General features: G+C 42.8%; 1 protein-coding gene across 2 annotated transcripts in view; it reads right to left on the bottom strand.

Annotated features, from left to right (window-relative positions):
• Positions 1–23,420, bottom strand: part of LOC106589263 (PH and SEC7 domain-containing protein 1) — a 64,293-nt gene that overhangs the window by 25,156 nt on the left and 15,717 nt on the right. The gene's annotated exons all lie outside the window — the stretch shown is intronic.

Below are 23,420 nucleotides of genomic sequence, written 5' to 3'. Positions count from 1 at the left end.
ATAGTTACTTTCTGCTTATTTCAATGTAAAAGCTTCTCTTACCAGAAGGCATGATATGGGGCACGACTGCTCCCACACCATACGGACTAGCATCATAAGCTAGTTGGATGGGCAATGACGGGTCAAAGTGTGTCAACGCCTCAGATTTCAGAAGTGTTTCCTTGGTTTTCCCGAATGCTTCCTTGCATTGTTCAGTCCATTTCCATGTTTTGTCCTGACAAAGCAACTGATCCCTTATGTAAAAACCACACGTTTTCATGTGATCATATGTGATCTTATGTGAAGTTAATGTGATATCATGTGACAACATGTAAAGCAACATGTGATACCATGAAAATACACATGAAGTGTTGCTAAAACACATTTCACAAGATTTCATATGTGAAATTTCATGTGAAATCATGTGATTTTCCATATGTGAAATCATGTTTTTTTTTCTGTAAAGGCATGCAGCGGCTTCAGCTTCGTTGCTAAGCTCAGAATAAAGCTTCCGGAGTAATTCAGTAACCCCAGGAAAGAACGTAGGTGGATGACGTTCTAATAGCCTTGATCTTGGATGGAGCCTTTTGCAGGCCCATGGCGTTGATGACGTGTCCAAGGTATTCAACCGATGATTGGAAGAATGCACATTTGTCCTTACAAACTTGCAGTCCGTAGTCCTTCAATCTCTGTTAGGTCACATCCAAGTGCTGGAGATGGTCCTCTTCATCTTTCCCAGTAATGAGAATGTCATCCAGGTAACATTGTACTCTTGGCAATCCACTCAAGATCTGGTCCATCGCCCTCTGGAACAGCGCTGGCACACTTGTGATTCCAAACGGTAGACGACAGTACCTGAAGAGCCCCTTCTGTGTCACGACAGTCAGCAGCTCCTTTGACTTTTCATCCACGTGCATCTGCAAGTAGGCTTGGCAGAGGTCAATTTTGCTGAACTTTTGACCCCCAGCTAAGCCTGCGAAAAGGTTGTTGATGTGTGGTAGCGGATGCTGCTCAGCAGACAACACAAGGTTAACTCTGTTAAAGTCTCCACATAACTTGATTCCACCATCCTTCTTAAGGACTGGTACGGTGGGTGTTTCTCATTCACTCCTGCTGACCAGCTCCAGTTCTTTGTTCTTGACTAAAGTGTCCATATCAGCCTCAACCTTTGGTCTGATAGCATAAGGTACTGGTCGTCCTTTCAGAAACTTTGTTTTGCTGTCTGGCTTAATGCTAAGCTTCACTGTAATGTATTTCATGCTACCCTGCTCTCCATTAAAGACTTATCCATGTTTCTTTAAGATGGCGGGAAGTCCTGTGTCTCCATGTGTCATAGTACGCATTGTGGCAGACCAGGGGGTTTAATCTAAATGTTTACGCAGATCAGACACAAGTGTGATAACTCAGTTTCAAGGATGTTTATTTGAAAACAATAAAGAAAAATAAAATAATATGGTCTCCTCCAGGAGACCTCTTCTGGGTTACCGTCTTCTGGGCTTTGGGGAATGCTGTCTCCTCTGGGGTAGAACACCGAGCTCCTCGGTTCTAGCAGACTGTGACGACGTCTATCAACCTCTCACTAGCAGTCTTCTTGATTTCTTCTGTGCACTGATGAACCTCTTTAGCATCATGGACACACTGACTTCAATGGCCTCTTCTGAGTACAAGTCTGTCTCTAATGGTGTCATTTAGTACATCAATCTCACAGTGCTCTGAAAGGTTCTTTAATGCAGCAGAAAACATTGCCACTGATTCTCCCTCTTTTTGATTTCTTCTGTGGAACCTTCCCAGCAATAACTACTGGTTTAGGTGAAAAGTGTCCTTTCAGTATTTCCACAATATCCCCATACATCTTATTACCTGGTCTGTCTGGCTGTAGTAGGCTGCGTAGTAATTTAAATGTCTTTGGCCCTATGCGGCAGCTTTAGCATCATTACCTACTCCATTCCTGCCCTCCCCTGGTCAAACTATGATGCCGTCTGCCATGTGGTTGCAAATCTTCAACAACTACTTGGTGGCTATCAATGCTACAGGAAATGATGGCCAGATGCTAGGAAGTGTTGTAACTTTGGCTATGGATATTCCAGATCATTTTCTGATTTATTAGTGGAATAATTAATTGATCTAATATATTGTAATACATTTGGTTATCTTATCCAAATGAATCAAAGGTGGGGCACCATTAATGTTTATATATATATAAAGAGAGAGATCCCTTGAATTAACTCTATCATCTATCCCTAGTTATCATTAACTGTTATTATCAGGACAGCAGAGGTCCGATGGCAGCCAGATGCAGACAGTTTGAATCACAGATGTTTATTTACAAAACAGAGGGCAGGCAAATGGCAGGTCAAGGGCAGGCAGAGGTCAGTAATCCAGGGCAGAGTCAGAAAGGTACAGAACGGCAGGCAGGCTCAGAGTCAGGGCAGGCAGAAGTCAGTAATCCAGGGCAGTGTCAGAAAGGCATGCCGGCTTAGGGTCAGTGCAGGCAGAATGGTCAAAACTGGGAAGACTAGAAAAAAGCAACTATAGAAACTTGAAAAATTGGAAAACGCGCTGGTAGGACTTGACGGGACAAGACGAACTGGCAAAGCTGAAGAACATACGCACATCCAGGTACTTTCCGCAGGTGCTGGAGTTATATGTAAACTCATGGAAAACAGAAAGAAAAACGCTGCACACTGCTGCAAGGTGATAACATTTACAATGTTTCAACCCTTAGGTCTTCATCAGGCATTCATATCTCAGGTGGGGGTGGAGGGTCCTATATATAGGGGAAGCACTCAGTGACATCACTTCCTGAAACAGGAGGTAAAAAATGTATAACATAGTTTCACAATATTAACATTCAATGTATCAAAATATATGATCATACACAGAGAATGTGATCAATATTTATAGTAATATACATACAATATTCAATTAGGATTAAAAAAACTATTTAGAATTATTTAAACTATAAAAACAGTTTCAAGTCAAACTACTCGTTAAGGCCAAGAGGAGACAGTGTGTTTTGCCTGTGGATCCAGAAAGATTCCCTTTGAGAGGAAAGAGAGGAAAAAGTTTCTTCTCGAAGGGAATCTTTCTGGATCCACAGGCTGAACACACTGTCTCCTCTTGGCCTTAACGAGGAGTTTGACATGAAACCGTTTTTTTATAGTTTAAATAATTCAAAATAGTTTTTTGAATCCTAATTGAATATTGTATGTGTATGTATATTACTAAACTCAGCAAAAAAAGAAACGTCCTCTCACTGTCAACTGTGTTAATTTTCAGCAAACTTAACGTGTAAATATTTGTATGAACATAACAAGATTCAACAACTGAGGCATAAACTGAACAAGTTCCACAGACATGTGACTAACATAAATGGAATAATGTGTCCCTGAACAAAGGGGGAATCAAAATTAAAGTAACAGTCAGTATCTGGTGTGGCCACCAGCTGCATTAAGTACTGCAGTGCATCTCCTCCTCATGGACTGCACCAGATTTGCCAGTTCTTGCTGTGAGATGTTACCCCACTCTTCCACCAAGGCATCTGCAAGTTCCCGGACATTTCTGGGGGGAATGGCCCTAGCCCTCACTCTCCGATCCAACAGGTCCCAGACGTACTCAATGGGATTGAGATCCGGGCACTTCGCTGGCCATGGCAGAACACTGACATTTCTGTCTTGCAGGAAATCACATACAGAACGAGCAGTATGGCTGGTGGCATTGTCATGCTGGAGGGTCATGTCAGGATGAGCCTGCAGGAAGGGTACCACATGAGGGAGAAGGATGTCTTCCCTGTAACGCACAGCGTTGAGATTGCCTGCTATGACAACAAGCTCAGTCCGATGAGGCTGTGACACACCGCCCCAGACCATAACGGACCCTCCACCTCCAAATCGATCCCGCTCCAGAGAACAGTCCTCAGTGTAACGCTCATTCCTTCAACGATAAATGCGAATCCGACCATCACCCCTGGTGAGACAAAACCGCGACTCGTCAGTGAAGAGCACTTTTTGCCAGTCCTGTCTGGTCCAGCGAGGGTGGGTTTGTGCCCATAGGCAACGTTGTTGCCGGTGATGTCTGGTGAGGAGCTGCCTTACAACAGGCCTACAAGCCCTCAGTCCAGCCTCTCTCAGCCTATTGCGGACAGTCTGAGCACTGATGGAGGGATTGTGTGTTCCTGGTGTAACTCGGGCAGTTGTTGTTGCCATCCTGTACCTGTACCTGTCCCGCAGGTGTGCTGTTCGGATGTATCGATCCTGTGTAGGTGTTGTTATACGTGGTCTGCCACTGCGAGGATGATCAGCTGTCCATCCTGTCTCCCTGTAGCGCTGTCTTAGGCGTTTTACAGTATGGACATTGCAATTTATTGCCCTGGCCACATCTGCTGTCCTCATACCTCCTTGCAGCATGCCTAAGGCACGTTCACGAAGATGAGCAGGGGCCCTGGGCATCTTTATTTTTTCACTAGAAAGGCCTCTTTAGTGTCCTAAGTTTTCATAACTGTGACCTTAATTGCCTACCGTCTGTAAGCTGTTAGTGTCTTAACGACCGTTCCACAGGTGCATGTTCATTAATTGTTTATGGTTCATTGAACAAGCATGGGAAACAGTGTTAAAAACCTTTACAATGAAGATCGGTGAAGTTATTTGGATTTTTATGAATTATCTTTGAAAGACAGGGTCCTGAAAAAGGGGCGTTTCTTTTTTTGCTGAGTTTATAAATATTGATCACATTCTCTGTGTATGATCATATCTTTTTTTACATTGAATGTTAATATTGTGAAACTATGTTATACATTTTTTACCTCCTGTTTCAGGAAGTGATGTCACTGAGTACTACCCCTATATATAGGACCTTCCCCCCCCCCATGATATGGATGACTGATGAAGACCTAAGGGTCGAAACGTTGTAAATAAATATCACCTGGGAGCATGAGCAGTAGTGTGCAGTGTTTTCCTTTCTGTTTTACACAAGACAAACTGGCAACAGACAAACAGAAAACACAGGTATAAATACACAGGAGATAATGGGGACAAATGGGAAACACCTGGTGGGGGGGTGGAGACAAGAATAAGACAGGTGAAACAGATCAGGCTGTGACAGTACTCCCCCCTAGGGGCGCCACCTGGCGTCCTACCCGGGCACATACCTGGTTGACCGGGGTGCCAGCGGCGGAACTCAGCGATGAGGGCTGGGTCCGGGATGTTCCTAGCGGGGACCCAGCACCTCTCCCCCGGGCCATAACCCTCCCAGTCAACCAGGTACTGGAATCCCCTGCCCAGAGGTAGAACACTCAGGACCGTGTAAGTCGGATGGCCATTCGATGAGACGGGCGAGAGGGTTGAGCCTGGAAACAGGAGACAAAGGGCTGTGAGACAAGGGTTTAATTCTGGATACATGGAAAGTGGGATATATACGGAGAGTGCAGGGCAACAAAAGGCCAACAGCAGAGGGGCTAAGGACCTTAGAGACGGAGAAAAGGCCGATAAAACGGGGGGAAAGTTTGCAGGACTCCATCCAGAGGGGCAGGTCCCGAGTGGACAGCCATATCCTCTGCCCGAGACGATAGTGGGGAGCTGGGGTCCCAGACCGGGCTCTCTTCCAGCTACGGCCACAGTGGCTGACGAACATCTGGGCCAAGGGTATGCTGACCACTTACTCCTGCTCAGGGAAGGCTGATAACCCATGGAACACTTGAATAGTGAGAGACCAGTGGCCGAGCAGGGAAGGGTGTTTTGGGTGTATTCGACCCACACGAGTTGCTGGCTCCAAGTGGTGGGGTTGGCGGAGATCAGGCAATGAAGGGTCTTCTCCAGGTCCTGATTGGCTCTCTCCGACTGGCCGTTAGATTGGAGGCTGGCCGATGCCCCAATGAGGGTTCAGAACGCCTTCCAGAACCGGGACGAGAACTGAGGACCGCGGTCGGAGACCTTGTCCCCCGGAAGTCCATGGATCCAGAAGACGTGCTGCAGCATGAGCTGGGCCTTTTCCTTGGCTGCGGGTAGGGAAGGGGAATGAAATGGGCGGTTTTGGAAAACCTATCCACCACAGTGAGGATAGTGGTGTTGCCATCTGATGAAGGGAGACCTGTGACGAAGTCCAGGGATATATGGGACCGGGGATGCTAAAGAATGGGAAGAGGTTGAAGGAGGCCAGCCGGAGCTTGCCGCAGAGTTTTATTCTGGGCACACACTGTCCAGGCGGCGACGAACGTGGAGACGTCAGGAACCAAGGTGGGCCAACAAAAATGTTGTTGTTGCGGCTGGGAACGCTGTGCCTCACGGACATGGTTCTCCATACCCCAGATGAGTGCAGCCACGAGACAAGAGGAAGGGAGGATGGTCTCGGGGTCCGTTGGTGTAGCAGCGGGGCTATAGAGGCGTGAAAGAGCATCACATTCTAGGACCCCGGGCGGTAGGAGATGGTGAAGTTGAATCGAGTGAATAGCAGGGTCCATCGAGCTTGCCTGGAGTTGAGGCGCTTGGTGGTGCGGAGATATTCCAGGTTCTTGTGATCTGTCCATACTATCAATGGGTGTTCCCCCCCTCTAACCAGTGCCTCCACTCCTCCAACACCATTGTCACGCGAGTAGTTCTCGGTTACACACTTTGTAATTCCTTTCCGTGGTGTTGAGATGATGGGAGAGGAAAGCGCAGGGATGCAGCTTTGGGTCTTGGGCCGAACGCTGGGACAGGACAGACCCCACTCTGGCGTCCGAGGCATCGACCTCCACCACAAACTGCCGGGATGGTAGTGAATTGGTGTTTGAGGTCCAAGAACGTCCGTTCTGCAGCTGGAGACCACGTGAACGGGACCTTGGGAGTAGGGCTGGGTGGTATACTTTATTTTATGATATACCAGTATTGATGCAGGGACCGGTTTGGGTTTTTACTTTACCTTCTATACCGGTATTTTAATGTTTGGTTTGTTAAATGTGAAACGCCATGTGTAATGTCATTTTTTATAGTTTACTTCGCTACTTGAGTCACCTCGGCTTTCTCCCTGTGCCACTTTCTACACATACCTAGCCACGCCACCTGTCACTCAAGGAGCGCATTTGATGTTCAACCACGAGACCCTTGCATTCAGTCTGCATGGTCAATGCAGCACATGCAACAATGTTGATGACAACAATGTTGTTTTCACTTTGCTTCTTAATATAAATCCACTAGCGTTCTATAATGACACAGTTTATAGTTTGGGTTTCTTACATCAGCAAACAGCTAGTTTGTCTTTTCTTAGCAAGTTGCCCGAAATCCTGTTAGCCGCTAATGCTAATAGCTAGCTAGCTAATAAATGTACTGAGTAAAAGCAAACGTGGCTAACTAATACAGCCTGATAATACCAGTGATGGTGTTGACCTAAATCAGCATGTTGTTTGTGCAACAGTGTCTTCTAAATCAAAGAGGAATATGCAAAGAAAGCAAGAATATGTTAGCTACATGAAGTAGCTTAGGGAAAACATGCAATGTAGCCAAAGCTTATAGGGTCCCCTAGGAAACACGAATCAACACTTTAGTTCCTACCCTGTCACAATAACTCCTCCCTGGCATTTTAATTTGTTGTTTACTTTTTGCCAAAAACAAGAAAAGAAAAAGAAACCGTTAGTTTTAATAAATACATTGTAAATAAAATATTATATTAATGATGATAGGTTAATAATTTCATATTTAAAAGTATGTACCTAATGTTCTAATAATCTACCCAGAATGTCATTAAGTACTTAACTGATATGTTCAGTCGCAATGAAATTGTAAGCGATAATGGTGCCCAATTCACTTTAGATGAATGGATTTCGTTCCTACATTACAGAGACATTAAACACTCCAAAGTGTCTGTGTACTATCAACGAGCAAATGGCGAGGTGGAACGCTGGAACCATGTTTTAAAAGACTGTCTCCAAACCGCGATCTGAGAGGGAAAGCCTTGGAAACTATATGTCCGACACAGAGTGCGTGCCACTCAAGAAAAGTGAAATCCTACACAGAGGCCAAACTGGGGGCAAAACAATCAATCATCAAAGAGGGAGATTGTGTGCATGTAAAACTCCCATTTTATGTCAAGAAGGGTACACCGAAGTACAGTGCGCCACCAAAAGTTATCCAAACTAAAGGAACAAGCACCTATATCAGAATTTCTTTCATATTTCTTTTCATTTTACCTTTATTTAACTAGGCAAGTCAGTTAAGAACAAATTACTCTTTTCAATGACGGCCTAGGAACAGTGGGATAACTGCCTTGTCCAGGGGCAGAATGACAGATTTTTTTACCCTATCAGCTCGGGGATTTGATCTTGCAACCTTTCGGTTACTTGTCCAACGCTCTAACCACTAGACTACCTGCGTCGCATCCCTCACTGTGTCGGTGATGCGCATCTCAAAGTTCCCTTGCACTCGCAACAGACTATTCAAACTGATGCTCAGAGTTAATTTAGGGTCAGACGAAGCCCGGCTTGGCTAAAGGACTATATTCAGTAAATCTGGAAGGTTGTAAGTAAAAATAAAATATTATAATTGACTGCTAAAGTGTAAATTTGATATTCTGATGTTACTGTCATTATGGCTACTGTGCTGTCTTTTAACACTGTTATTATTATGTGCTTAGTAAAATAATAATGGTTAAATTCAAGCATTGTGAATTGCTTTATTTGGGTTATGCTTAGAGAGCTCTTTACTTTCACAAGAGGGAAATATGTTGTGCCCTGCTGCACTACTCAAGTTTACCACTAGAGACATACATGCATTATAACATACCTATTACATACAGAACGGAAGTATCTACTAAGGATGTAGTTATGTACAAGAAGAGTATGCATGTGCTGATGATGTATGCTGTGATGGAGTGCTAAGCTTGCCGAGTAAACTTACCCATAATTATACCCATCGTGTCCTCATGTTACTGAGCCTAAAGAATAACACAACAAATATTGTCCTCATCAATGTCATTTGCAAGAACAAAATATTCAAACCATTCTGTATATGAGCTCCACTGTTCAATACTTTAATCAAACTGTCCAATGTTTCCAACAATTCCAGCCATTTTTTGTTTCTCAATAGGCTCCTGATTGTCAATCACTTCAATATTGTCCAACCTCAACCACGGCAATATTTTTCTCAGTCACGTGATCTTCATTCACTTCACTCACTGACGTCAAGTTCACTCATTAATCAGTTTTTAATTCCAAAGTTCTACTGTAAGATTTGATAAACATTTTGATGTTTTATTGTTTTTTTTAGTCATGCTGCACGATTCCTCATTTGTCATTTTGAACCTTCGGTATTGCCCCCGTCTACAGCATGATTAAAATTCCCAGGGTGCATTTCGTCTCCCACGATGGAATGTGCCGCCTAGTTAGCTTGTAGTTAGCTTAGCTAGCTTAGTCTAAATACAGTGAGTGTACAAAATATTACGAATACCTGCTCCTTCCATGACATAGGCTGACCAGGTGAATCCAGGTGAAAGCTACAATCCCTTATTGATGTCACCTGTTAAATCCACTTCAACCAATGTATGATTTTTAAGCCTTGAGACAACTAAGACATTGGATTGTGAATATGTGCCATTCAGAGGGTGAATGGGCAAGACAAAATATTTAAGTTCATTTGAACGGGGTATGGTAGTAGGTGCCAGGGGAACTGGTTTGAGTGTGTCAAGAACTGCAACGCTGCTGGGTTTTTCACGCTCAACAGTTTCCTGTGTGTATCAAAAATGGTCCACAAACCCAAAGGTCGAAAACAGGTCATTGATGAAAGAGGACAAAGGAGGCTGACACGAATTGTGCAGAGCAACAGACAGGCTACAGTTAGTCAACTGACAGTCCAGTACAACATTGATGGACAAAGACCCATAAAAGAATGCACAACTCTTTGTACCTTGACACAAATGGGGTATGGCAGCCGATGACTTAAAAGAGTTCCACTTCTTTCAGCATAAAACAAGAAACTGCGATTGCAGTGGGCTAAGGAACGAAAACACTGGACACTGGAGAATTGAAAAAACATTGCCTGGTCTGATGAATCCCGGTTCCTGCTGTTTCACGCTGATGGGAGGACTAGGGTATGGAGAAAACCACAAGAATACATGCATCCATCATGATGCGTGTCAACATTGCAAACTGGTGGTGGTGTTGTGATTATGTGGGGTGCGTTTTCATGGCACACATTGGGCCCCTTGATAAAAGCGGAGCAACGTTTGAATGCAACAGGATATCTGAAGATCATTGCCAATCATGTGCATCCTTTCATAGCAGCAGTGTATCCATCTGTGAATGAATTTTTTCAGCCCCATGCCACAAGGCTAGGATTGTCCAGGAATGGTTCCATGGACATGACAGTGAATTCAGCTTACTGCAGTCACCAGATCTCAATCCAATTGAGCATGTGTGGGATGAGATGGAACGAGCTATTCGGAGTAGAGATCCACTACCAGCCAACTTGACACAACTGTGGGAAGCATTGGAGTCAACATGGGCCAGCATCCTTGTGTAACGCTTTCGACACCTTGGAGCGTCCATGCCCCAACAAATTGAGGCTGTTCTGAGGGGAAAAGGGGGTACAATGCAATATTAGGTAGGTGTTCCTAATGTTTTGTTACGAGTGCATTTCACATTACTTTTGGGTTGTAAATATATTATAATGCTTGCATGAATGTCATGCTGAATATATGTTTATGTCATTGTCACCAATCAACTGCAATAGGCAGGTTGGTTGTTTAGCAACAAAACTGACAGATGTGCAACTTTTGGGCAAAAAAGATGGGGTTGGCTTAGAATGTTGACAACATATAAACTATATATCCAATGTTTATTAAAAACATTTGCACAATGAGCACTTGCTGTCTATCATTGTGCTAATGTTTTCAATAAACATTGGAGACTAAATATAGTTTATATGTTGTCAACAGTCTAAGCCAACCCCAAAAATATTGGAGTAAACTGACTATGAATATCACTCTATAGGTTTTTGAGCGTCTATTTAAAATATTTACAGATGTTATTAGACAAAGACAACCAGAGCAACATATACAATAGCAGGGAGTTCCAATGTGATCAGAAAACTACAGACGGTTACATAGATCACTGAAAACGACTGTCCATAATTTATTGTATTAGTCATCTCAGGGATCCTACTTGAAAACGTCACAGAGAAGCAATAGACATGAAATCATATAATTACACTAAAACTGTGAAGGACATAACTAAACACGTCATAATAACAACCCAAATGTTAAAAGCGTGGTCTTTTAAGGCCTTCCCACACTGTATGTTGGATTCAGTTTTTTATGTTTATATGTCACACTGTGTAACCAAATTAAAATCTTGATATCAATTATCATATGTATTATTGACTGTATGTTTGTTTATTCCATGTGTAACTCTGTGATTTGTATGTGTTGAACTGCTTTGCTTTATCTTGGCCAGGTCGCAGTTGTAAATGAGAACTTGTTCTCAACTAGCCTACCTGGTTAAATAAAGGTGAAATAAAAAAATAAAAATCAACCTGGTCAGATTGTACAATTTGCTTCAGATTTGTCATCACATCCTGGCTTTGGCTTGCGAGGCTACGTCAGCTGATGTAGGTTATGTCAACTGCAGCATGTATTTTAAAAAATTCTACCTGCGGCTATGGAACCCAGACCTGTTCACTGGATGTGCTACCTGTCCCAGACCTGCTGTTTTCAACTCTCTAGAGACAGCAGGAGCAGTAGAGATACTCTGAATGATCGCCTATGAAAAGCCAACTGACATTTACTCCTGAGATGCTGACCTGTTGCACCCTCGACAACCACTGTGATTATTATTATTTGACCCTGCTGGTCATCTATGAACATTTGAACATCTTGGCCATGTTCTGTTATAATCTTCAACCGGCACAGCCAGAAGAGGACTGGCCACCCCTCATAGCCTGGTTCCTCTCTAGGTTTCTTCCTAGGTTCTGGCCTGTCTAGGGAGTTTTTCCCTAACCACTGTGATTCTACACCTGCATTGCTTGCTGTTTGGGGTTTTAGGCTGGGTTTCTGTACAGCACTTTGTGACATCAGCTGATGTTTGAAGGGCTTTATAAATACATTTGATTGATATTGGTCTGAGAACGATTGTTGTTTGGTACTCCAAAAATAGCCATTTCTGTACTAGGGTGCAACTTTATATCAAATGCTTCAGAAAGGGTTTTAAATATAGTGGACCAATAATCTGCCAGATAGGGACAGGACCAGAACATGTGGGTCAAGTCCTCCAAGGGGCCTTTACACCTGTCACATGTACCATCAATATTTGGGTAGATATTTGGGTAGAATTTGGATAATCTGACCTTGCTGAAATGGATACGGTGAAGTACCTTAAACTGTATAAGGCTTAGCCGGGCACAAGAGGAGCTTCCACTTACAGTTAGTAAGGCATCATTCCAGACTTCATCAGTGATCTCTCTGTAACCGATGTGAAATGGCTAGTTAGTTAGCGGTGGTGCGCGCTAATAGCGTTTCAATCGGTGACGTCACTCGCTCTGAGACTTGAAGTAGGGTTGCCCCTTGCGTTGCAAGGGCCGCGGCTTTTGTGGCGCGATGGGTAACGATGCTTCGTGGGGTGTCAGTTGTTGATGTGTGCAAGGGTCCCTGCTTCGAGCCCAGGTTGGGGCGAAGAGAGGGACGGAACCTACACTGTTACATCTCCACCAAGTTCCCTTTCCCACTCAGATCGGATTTTATTGAGTGATGGGTTATCAAGAGACATGATTATCTAAAAAATACAGGATATGAGTCCCTTAAGGTTGGGCTTCGAGTGCGAATAAACTGGCGGAATTGGAAATACCTAAATAAACTTGAATGGGGTAGATTCAATTTGATAGTGAGGTCTTCGAAATTGGCAAAGGTGTCATCAATATAAGGTAATTAAACTTAGTAAGGCCATTCCTCTGCCACAGCCTGAAAGCTGAATCCAGTTTGCCTGGAAGGAAGAGGTGAGTATTACATATAGGACCTTGAATATTAAAATATTGACAACAATTGGATTGGATGTGTAGCGCGAAGCTGAAAGAGGAAGATTGGAGGTGACTAAGGCTGACAAAGAGGAGGAGAAACAGGAATTGGCTTTTGTATGACACCAGTCATTTTATGGGGTGTGAAGCCAGTAAATAATCTTTTGTATAGTCGCTGCCCAGTAATAATACATAAAGTTAGGAAGGGCTAGTCCTCCATGTGTTTTATCTCTCTGGAGAAATGCTTTACGTATTCTTGGATTCCCACCACCCAATAGAAAAAAATATATAAGCTTATCCACTGAAGTGAAAAAAGACTGGTAAAAAAGAGAGGGAGACATTGGAACAAGTACAGAAATCTGGGCAATACATTCATCTTGATCTAATTCACTTTACCAGCTCAAGTAAAATGGAGAATACTCCAGCTCTGAAAGTCCAGTTTCAGTTTATTAATCAGGGGAGTAAAGTTCTCATCATGGAGGGAAGACAAGGTACATTGATCCCTAAATATTTAAAGCCAGCCTTTGACATACGAAATCCTGTAGTTTCTGTAGATTCAGACTTCCTTGTCGCCAATCTTTTGTTATGTCTGGGGGGAATTCATAACAACATCTTTATAACAATTATAAAAATGATGAGATGGGAGACAGGAATTATTTCAACCATTTATCTAGAACTTGCTCATCTCAACACATAGAACCCCCATGATGCTCTGCGGCCCAACCCCAATGCACAACACTAATCCTTTCCTATAATTGCTGATAGGAAAGTTATGTCTGTCTAATTCCCTGATTGAACACTGAATCATTTTGAGGGGTTGTGTCAGCACTATGACTAGTGTGCAAACATCTCTCTGTGTGACATACTATTTCTGCTGAGCGATAGTACGTGGGACTAGGGAACAGGACAGGGTCCCATAGTGCACATTTGAATAGTTTAAAGTGTCCTTTGTGTCAAAATTGGGTACACACAGATACAGACGTGTGGCTCAGTTGGTAGAGCATGGTGTTTGCAACGCCAGGGTTGTGGGCTCGATTCCCACGGGGGACCAGTACGGAGAATTTTTTTTAATGAAATGTATGCATTCACTACTGTAAGTCGCTCTGGATAAGAGCGTCTGCTAAATGACTAAAATGTAAAAATGTAAATGTAAAAATTAAAAGCTGAAATAAAGCATTCTCTCTACTATTATTCTGACATTTCACATTCTTAAAATAAAGTGGTGATCCTAACTGACTTAAGACAGGGAATTCTTACTAGGATTAAATGTCAGGAATTGTGAAAAACTGAGTTTAAACGTATTTGGCTAAGGTGTATGTAAACTTCCGACTTCAACTGTACCTACAGAAAGCTGACACCCTCCTCTCTTCATCAGGGACAAGAGGACAAAGCTTCCAAAGCTGTGTTTATCCTGCAATTGCATTTTGAAATGTTATACGATCAGAACGCATTTTTCTCTTGAGCGCTGGTGGGGATAGGAGAGTGGCTTGTTTTTCACAGCAGCAGGCCCCAGTGAGTGCACAGGTACAGGGGCGGGGCAGGGCAGACACTTTCATTACAGGAATCATTTGATAATCATTTGATAATGCACTTTACTGTTTGACCAACTTACGGTTTTAGCCGCCCCAAAAATATGACATTTTGAGTGAGGTGACCATGCACAATGTGCACTTTCTAAGTTTATAGGCACCCTTTCTGTTTTTTACAATCCATGATCTTGGCTGTCTAACTGATGACAGAGTCAGAGCAGGTCTCTTTGCTGATCCCGCGTTTTACTTTGAATGTGAGTTTGCGTGACCTCATCTCAGCCTATCAGAAAACCAGGCCAGCCCATCTTGATAGGGGGGCCGGCCATTGCCCACTGGTCAGTCAAAGGCTCATTATAGATTCGTATAACAGAGAAATTGAGCCAAAATCTTTAAAAACAATCTTAAACAGACCCATGGGCCACCGGCCATGTCACCTTTTCATGGTTTTATTTTTTTTATACAAAAAGAAATGAGAGAAGTGTGACACCATAGCCAGCTAGTTGCACAGTACAGGAGATTTCTCCATTCTGTCCCTCTATTGTTGTCACGTTCTTCTTCGTCAGAAGATATGTTGAAATCGCTGTCGGACAAAGTGGACCAATATGCAGCGGATTGCGTGCTCATTATGAACACCACGAACAAAACAAGAAACCAACGACCGACAGGACCAGTATAGCAGGCTACACACGTATAGCAGTGCTAAAACAACTACCCACAAACAACAACACCAAACACACCCTAATTTAAAGGACTCCTAATCAAAGGCAACTAGAAAACACCTGCCTTCAATTGAGAGTCCATACCCCAATTAACTATCATAGAAACAGAACAGATAGAAAACCCATAGAAACACAAACATAGAAAAGAAACCCAAAACCCCGGAATACATAAACTAATACCCTCTGCCACATCCTGACCAAACTACAATAACAAATAATCCTCTATACTGGTCAGGACGTGACAATTGTAATGCTAATGGAAAACATATCACTGGGTTTAAATCTGAGAAAGCTGCAGTGCCGATCGAGAGAGCGGGCGCGAGAGAGAGAGGGGGATGGAGAGAGAGTGAGAGAGAAAGAGAAGGGTAGAGAGAAGGAGAGAGAAAGTTAGTGAGAAAGATAGTTAGAGAGTTAAATAGAGAGCAAGAAGGAGAGAGATAGAATAAGAGAATGAATGAAATAAGACACCTTGGTTCCTGATTTCAGCTGTAGTTGGAGGGTTCAGTTTAGTACCCCTCTGTGTACACTGTCCCTCTCAGCCATACCTCAACATACGTATGGAAATCCCCCAAAAATATCACCTCACATTTGTTTGTAATCTGTATAACTGAATGTGATCCGTTTGTGTTTTTCCAGTATTTTGGATGCAAAAGGTATTCTCCATGCTATATTGTACATCCATATACTGTACCACATATGGCACATGTTTATCACCTTACCCACCTCTATACTCTATATAACTATGTATCTTTGGAGATATGAGATCTATGTGATTTTTTATATTCGATTCTACAGTACTCTAGATACAAAACAAAGTCTCTATAAAATAGTTGAACATGAATGTACATAAACAAATAAACAAACAACGATACAACATGCCTCCTTACTTCACGATAAATAAAATATGCATAAAAGAATGAGTGCACATGGAGAAAGGAGAAAGAGCTAGAGGAGAGAAAGATAGTACGGGGAAAGGGGGAAAGGAAAAAACAGAAGACTGGCCATGACCTGCTTAGTATTAGGGGGTTGAGGAATGGAAGTATTGTAGCAGGGTAAGAGAAAGATGGTGAGAGAGAGAGAGAGTGTAATGTTAGAGATAGAAGAGAAGAGCAGCACATAGGTTTGCCTCCTCCGGGGGCCACTGCTATTTCATACCGCCGGAAATAAAACACTTTGAATCTCAAGAAAAAGGGAGGGAGGGAGGAGAAAGATAGTAGGCAAAGAGTGAGAGGGTGGCATGGTGGGTGGTGCTGCGGTGCTGGCAAAATGGTGCTATACTGAAAACGGAAACGAGAGGGAGAGCGAGAGCAGGCACGAGAGAGAGAGAGAGAGAGAGAGAGAGAGAGAGAGAGGGGGGAAGAGAGAAGGAGATAGAAAGTTAGTGAGAAAGAGAGAGAGTTAAAGAGAGAGCTAGAAGTGGAGAGAGACAGAATGAGAGCATGAAATACAGAGACAGAGACAGAATGGGAGAATGAGTGAAATTGGATGGATTGAGCTCCTGCTGGTGCAGTCCTTTGGTGCAGATGTCAGGCTCAGGTTGGCCCAGTATGAGACACATAGCAGCGTGTGTGTGTGTTTGTATGTGTGTGTCTATGCATGCACATATATGTGTGTGTGCGTGCATTCAAGTGCACCCACGTGTGTGTGTGTGTTCATGTGTGTGTCTATGTGTATATAATGGAAAATTATTATGTGAACTCTGCTGCTGAACAGGGATACACTCCAGATATGGAGGGGGAAATGGGAAAGCAGGAAAAGGAGGGAAGGAGATTAGGGATATGAAGCCGATAACAGGGAATCGGCATGACAGTCATTCAGTCAGAAGGAAGTGATTGAAGGATAAGCCAGGAGGGGGATGGGGCAGAGAAGAGGGAGTGGGAGTGCAAGTAGGTGAGGGAGCATTTACAGTGACAAAGCAAAAGGTGAGAAAGACAGAAAACGAGAGCAAAGCATAGAGAAAAAAAGTGACCAGAAGATTTAGAAATCGAGAGATGGAGAGCGGGCAGGGAAAACATTTGGAGAGTTAGAGAAAGAGAGAGAGAGAGAAAGGAAAGTCAAAGAGAGTGGCAGGAGAGCCTGATTTTAAAAGACTTCCTGGATCTATACAGTGCATTAATAAAAAAGCTACCCCAAGTCAATGGGCTTATTCCTGTGCTTTCCCTCTCTCTCTCTATCGCTCTCAATTCAATTCAAAGGGGCTTTATTGGCATGGAAAAAGTGTTTAAGCAAGTGCAATAAACAATAAACAAAACAACGACTAAAAACCAACAAAGGAAATTAAACAAAACAAAGACCAAAAAAAAAAATCTGACATTAACAGTAAACATTACACACACAAAAAGTTTAAAGAGAATAACAACATTTTAAATATTATAATATTAGCGGTTAAAAAAATGTAGTATAACATTTAAAATGTTAAATAAACTATGTACGGTGTTGTGACGATGCGCAAATATTATAATGTATTTCGAATGACGGGGGAAATAAATAGGCAGGTTGAGAGCTTCAAGTTCCTTGGTGTCCACATCACCAACAAACTAGAATGATCCAAACACACCAAGACTGTTGTGAAGAGGGCACGAAAAACCTATTCTCCCTCAGGAGACTGAAACGATTTGGATGGTCCTTAGAACCTCAAAAGGTTCTACAGCTGCAACATTGAGAGTATCCTGACTGGTTGCATCACTGCCTGGTACAGCAACTGTTCGGCCTCCGACCGCAAGGCACTACAGAGGGTGGTGCCCAAGGCCCAGTACATCACTGGGGCTAAGCTTCCTGCCATCCAGGACCTCTACACATTGTCAAAGACCCCAGCCACCCCAGTCATAGACTGTTCTCTCTGCTACCGCACCAAGTCTAGGACCAAAAGGCTTCTCAACAGCTTTTACCCCCAAGCCATAAGACTCCTGAACAGGTAATGAAATGGCTACCCGGATTATTTGCATTGTGTCCCCCCCCATTACCTCAATTAGCCTGACTAATCGGTGCCCCCGCACATTGACTCTATACCGGTACCACCTGTATATAGCCTCGCTACTGTTATTTTCACTGTCATTTTACTGATATTTTATTTCTTTACTTATCTATTGTTTACCTAATTCTTATTTTTTACTTAAAAATTGCACTGTTGGTTAGGGCTTGTTAGTAAGCATTTCACTGTAATACCTGTTGTATTCGGCGCGCTTGACAAATAAACTTTGATTTGATATAGGTTATATTCACATTGGTGTTTCATAGATAAATCTGAAATCGCTATGACTATTTAAAAACACATTTTAACTTTAATACACATATGGGTGGACAAAGTAATGTTTTCATGACCTTTTCTCATGGCAGCAGGTAACACATTTTGCTATTGTGATTGCACACTGCGGTATTTCACCTATTTAAAAAATATATATTTCACCTTTATTTAACCAGGTAGGCTAGTTGAGAACAAGTTCTCATTTACAACTGTGACCTGGGCAAGATAAAGCAAAGCAGTTCAACACATACAACAACACAGAGTTACACATGGAATAAACAAACATACAGTCAATAATACAGTAGAAAAAGTCTATATACAGTGTGTGCAAATGAGGTAAGATAAGGGAAGTAAGGCAATAAATAGGCCATGGTGGCAAAGTAATTACAATATACCAATTAAACACTGGAGTGATAGATGTGCAGAAGACCCCAGAGATACTGGGGTGCAAAGGAGCAAGATAAATAAATAAATACAGTATGGGGATGAGGTAGTTGGATGGGCTATTTACAGATGGGCTATGTGCAGTGATCTGTGAGCTGCTCTGACAGCTGGTGCTTAAAGCTAGTGAGGGCGATATATATGAGTCTCCAGCTTCAGTGATTCTTGCAGTTCGTTCCAGTCATTGGCAGCAGAGAACTGTAAGGAAAGGTGGCCAAAGGAGGAATTGGCTTTGGGGGTGACCATTGAGATATACCTGCTGGAGTGCGTGCTATGGGTGGGTGCTGCTATGGTGACCAGTGAGCTGAGATAAGGCGGGGCTTTACCTAGCAAAGACTTGTAGATGACCTGGAGCCAGTGGGTTTGGCGATGAGTATGAAGCGAGGGCCAGCCAACGAGAGCGTACAGGTCGCAGTTGTGGGTAGTATATGGGGCTTTGGTGACAAAACAGATGGCACTGTGATAGACTGCATCCAACCTAACAGATACGGGAGTTTGTCAAAATGTGATTTGTGTTCTAATTTTTTGTGGGCTTGTGTAATTTGAGTGTAATACTAAATACTAATATAAATATATCTATATATACACTGTACCAGTCAAAAGTTTGGACACACCTACTCATTCAAGGGTTTTTCTTTATTTTTACTGTTTTCTACATTGTAGAATAATAGTGAAGACATCAAAACTATAAAATAACACATATGGAATGATGTAGTAACCAACAAAAATCTTAAAAGTAGCCACCCTTTGCCTTGATGACAGCTTTGCACATGCTTGGCATTCTCTCAACCAACTTCACCTGGAATGCTTTTCCAACAGTCTTGAAGTAGTTTTTCATTTGGTTGGGTCTAATTGTGTTGCTGCCCTGGTGCTCTGTGTGGTTTGTTTGTATTTGTGAACAGAGCCCCAGAACCAGTTGGCTGAGGTGTTCATCTCCTTGCAGGTTAGGGTTTTGTGATGGAAGGTTTGGGCATCGCATTCCTTTAGGTGGTTCTGGAATTGAATGGCTCTTTTCTGGATTTTGATAATTAGTGGGCAGGTATAGTCCTATTTCTGCTCTGCATGCATTATTAGGGGTTTTGCGTTGTACTCTGAGGATATTTTTCAGGACTCTGCATGCAGAGTCTCAATTGGGTGTTTTTCCTATTTAGTTAATTCTTGGTTGGTGAGTGGACCTCAGATCTTACTGCCATAGACGGCAATGAGTTCTATAACTGATTGGAGTATTTTTTGCCAGATCCTAATTGGAAGGTCAAATTGTATGCTCCTTTTGATGGCGTAGAAGGCCAGTTACCTGTGGTGCTGATGTTTGCTAGTTACCTGTGGTGCTGATGTTTGCTAGTTACCTGTGGTGCTGATGTTTGCTAGTTTCCTGTGGCGCTGATGTTTGCTAGTTACCTGTGGCGCTGATGTTTGCTAGTTACCTGTGGCGCTGATGTTTGCTAGTTTCCTGTGGCGCTGATGTTTGCTAGTTTCCTGTGGCGCTGATGTTTGCTAGTTTCCTGTGGCGCTGATGTTTGCTAGTTTCCTGTGGTGCTGATGTTTGCTAGTTACCTGTGGTGCTGATGTTTGCTAGTTACCTGTGGTGCTGATGTTTGCTAGTTTCCTGTGGTGCTGATGTTTGCTAGTTTCCTGTGGTGCTGATGTTTGCTAGTTTCCTGTGGTGCTGATGTTTGCTAGTTTCCTGTGGTGCTGATGTTTGCTAGTTACCTGTGGTGCTGATGTTTGCTAGTTTCCTGTGGTGCTCATGTTTGCTAGTTTCCTGTGGTCGTGATGATTGCTAGTTACCTGTGGTGCTGATGTTTGCTAGTTACCTGTGGTGCTGATGTTTGCTAGTTACCTGTGGTGCTGATGTTTGCTAGTTTCCTGTGGTGCTGATGTTTGCTAGTTTCCTGTGGTGCTGATGTTTGCTAGTTACCTGTGGTGCTGATGTTTGCTAGTTTCCTGTGGTGCTGATGTTTGCTAGTTACCTGTGGTGCTGATGTTTGCTAGTTTCCTGTGGTGCTGATGTTTGCTAGTTTCCTGTGGTCGTGATGATTGCTAGTTACCTGTGGTGCTGATGTTTGCTAGTTACCTGTGGTGCTGATGTTTGCTAGTTACCTGTGGTGCTGATGTTTGCTAGTTACCTGTGGTGCTGATGTTTGCTAGTTTCCTGTGGTGCTGATGTTTGCTAGTTACCTGTGGTGCTGATGTTTGCTAGTTTCCTGTGGTGCTGATGTTTGCTAGTTACCTGTGGTGCTGATGTTTGCTAGTTACCTGTGGTGCTGATGTTTGCTAGTTTCCTGTGGTGCTGATGTTTGCTAGTTACCTGTGGTGCTGATGTTTGCTAGTTACCTGTGGTCGTGATGTTTGCTAGTTTCCTGTGGCCGTGATGATTGTTAGTTACCTGTGGTGCTGATGTTTGCTAGTTACCTGTGGTGCTGATGTTTGCTAGTTACCTGTGGTGCTGATGTTTGCCAGTTACCTGTGGTGCTGTTGTTTAGGCTGAGGTATGTGTGATTCTTTGTATGCTCTAGGGCAATGGTGTCTGGAATGAATTTATGCCAAATGGAGTCAAAAGCATTTTTGAAATCCACAAAGCATGAGAAGTCTTTGCTTTTGTTTTGTTTGTTTGTCAATTAGGGCGTGCAGAGTGTATATGTGTTCTGTCATATGGTATTTTGGTAAGAAGCAAATTTGCTCAGGACATTGTTTTCACTCAGGAAATGTTGGAGTGTGCTGTTGAGGATACTGTTGACACATTCACTGTAATTATTGAGGTCAGATTTGTCTCCACCTTTTTGGATTGGTCTGATCAGACCTTGGTTCCAAATATTCAGAAAGATGCCAGAGCTGAGGATAATATTGAAGAGTTTGAGTATAGCCACTTTGAATTTGTGGTCTGTATATTTATCATTTCATTTAGGATACCATCAACACCACAGGCCTTTTGGGGTTGGAAGGTTGGCATTTTGTCCTGTAGTTCACTCAATGTAATTGGAAAATTCAATGGGTTCTGGTAGTCTTTAATAGCTGATTTTAAGATTTGTAAATTGTCATGTATATGTTTTTGCTCTTGGTTCTTTGTTATAGTATATGGCTGAAAAGGTTTGAGAAGTGGTTCATTCATACATCTCCCTTTTTCTAGCTCTTCGTGCTGTTGTTTGTTCAGTGTTTTCCAATTTTCCCAGAAGTGATTCTTCAATCACATTCTGACGTGCTGTTCCTTCATTTTTCTTACTGTATTTTTGTACTGTTTTAGTGTTTCCCCATAATATTAGCGTATGTTCTGGTTTTATGGGTCTTTGTTTTTGGTTGGAAAGGTTTCTACATTTCTTTCTTAGGCTTTTGCACTCTTCATCAAACCATTTCTCAACGCTGTCACACCCTGATCTGGTTCACCTGTCCTTGTGATTGTCTCCACTCCCTCCAGGTGTCACTTATTATCCCAGGTGTATTTATCCCTGTGTTTCCTGTCTCTCTGTGCCACTTTGTCTTGTTTGCCAAGTCAACCAGTGGATTTCCTTGCTCCTGGTTTGCCCAGTCTCTGTTTGTTTCTAGTCCTCCTGGTTTCAACCCTTGCCTGTCCTGACTCCGTACCCGCCTGCCTGACCACTCTGCCTGTTCTGACTAACAGCCTGCCTATCCCCTTGTACTGTTTTGGACTGGATCTGGTTTCTGACCCCTGCCTGGCCTGACCTCGAGACTGCCTATCGTCTGGTACTGTTTGGACTCTGACCTGGTTTATGAACTCTCGCCTGTCTCTGACCTGCTTTTGCCTACTCCCTTTGTTATAATATATATTGGAGCACAACCATCTGCCTCCTGTGTCTGCATTTGGGTCTCGCGTTGTGCCCTTATAAATGCTATAATTTTGGTTTTCTGCTAGTATTTTTTTAAACATTTGATATGACAAATATACTGTTCAGGCATTCAACTGCTAAGTTTACACCTTTACTACTACAATAAACAGTTTGCCCAGAATGTCATCTAGGAGGGATTGGATTTGTTTTTGGCCAACTGTTCTTTGGTAGATTTCGACACTCTTTCTTTAATCTATAGCATTTCTTAATAGCATGCAGTTTGTTGGGCTTTGATGCCTCATGTTTGAGTATTGCTCTGTTCAAGTAGGCTGTAATTTTGCTGTGGTCTGAAAATAATGTCATTCTCTCTCTCTCTCAATTCAATTTAAGGGCTTTATTGGCATGGGAAACGTATGTTAACATTGCCAAAGCAAGTGAAGTAGATAATAAACAAAAATTTACAGTAAACATTACACTCAAAAAAGTTCCAAAAGAAAAGGCATTACAAATGTCAAATTATTTGCAAATAGTGAAAGTACAAAAGGGAAAATAAATAAACATAAATATGGGTTGTGTTTGTTTTTCCACTGATTGCCCTTGTGGCAACAAGATCTCTCTCTCTCTCTCTCTCTCACTCACACACACACACACACACACACACACACACACACACACACACACACACACAGCAAAAAGCAGTCGTTTTAGAATTCATACCCCTTCATTTCTGGGCGAAAAATATGCCATGCCTCCCTTTC

Source organism: Salmo salar, chromosome ssa28 (assembly GCF_905237065.1).
Source record: "Salmo salar chromosome ssa28, Ssal_v3.1, whole genome shotgun sequence".
NCBI lineage: Eukaryota > Metazoa > Chordata > Actinopteri > Salmoniformes > Salmonidae > Salmo > Salmo salar.
Note: the sequence above shows the minus strand (reverse complement) of the source record. Positions and strands in the feature narration are given on the sequence as shown.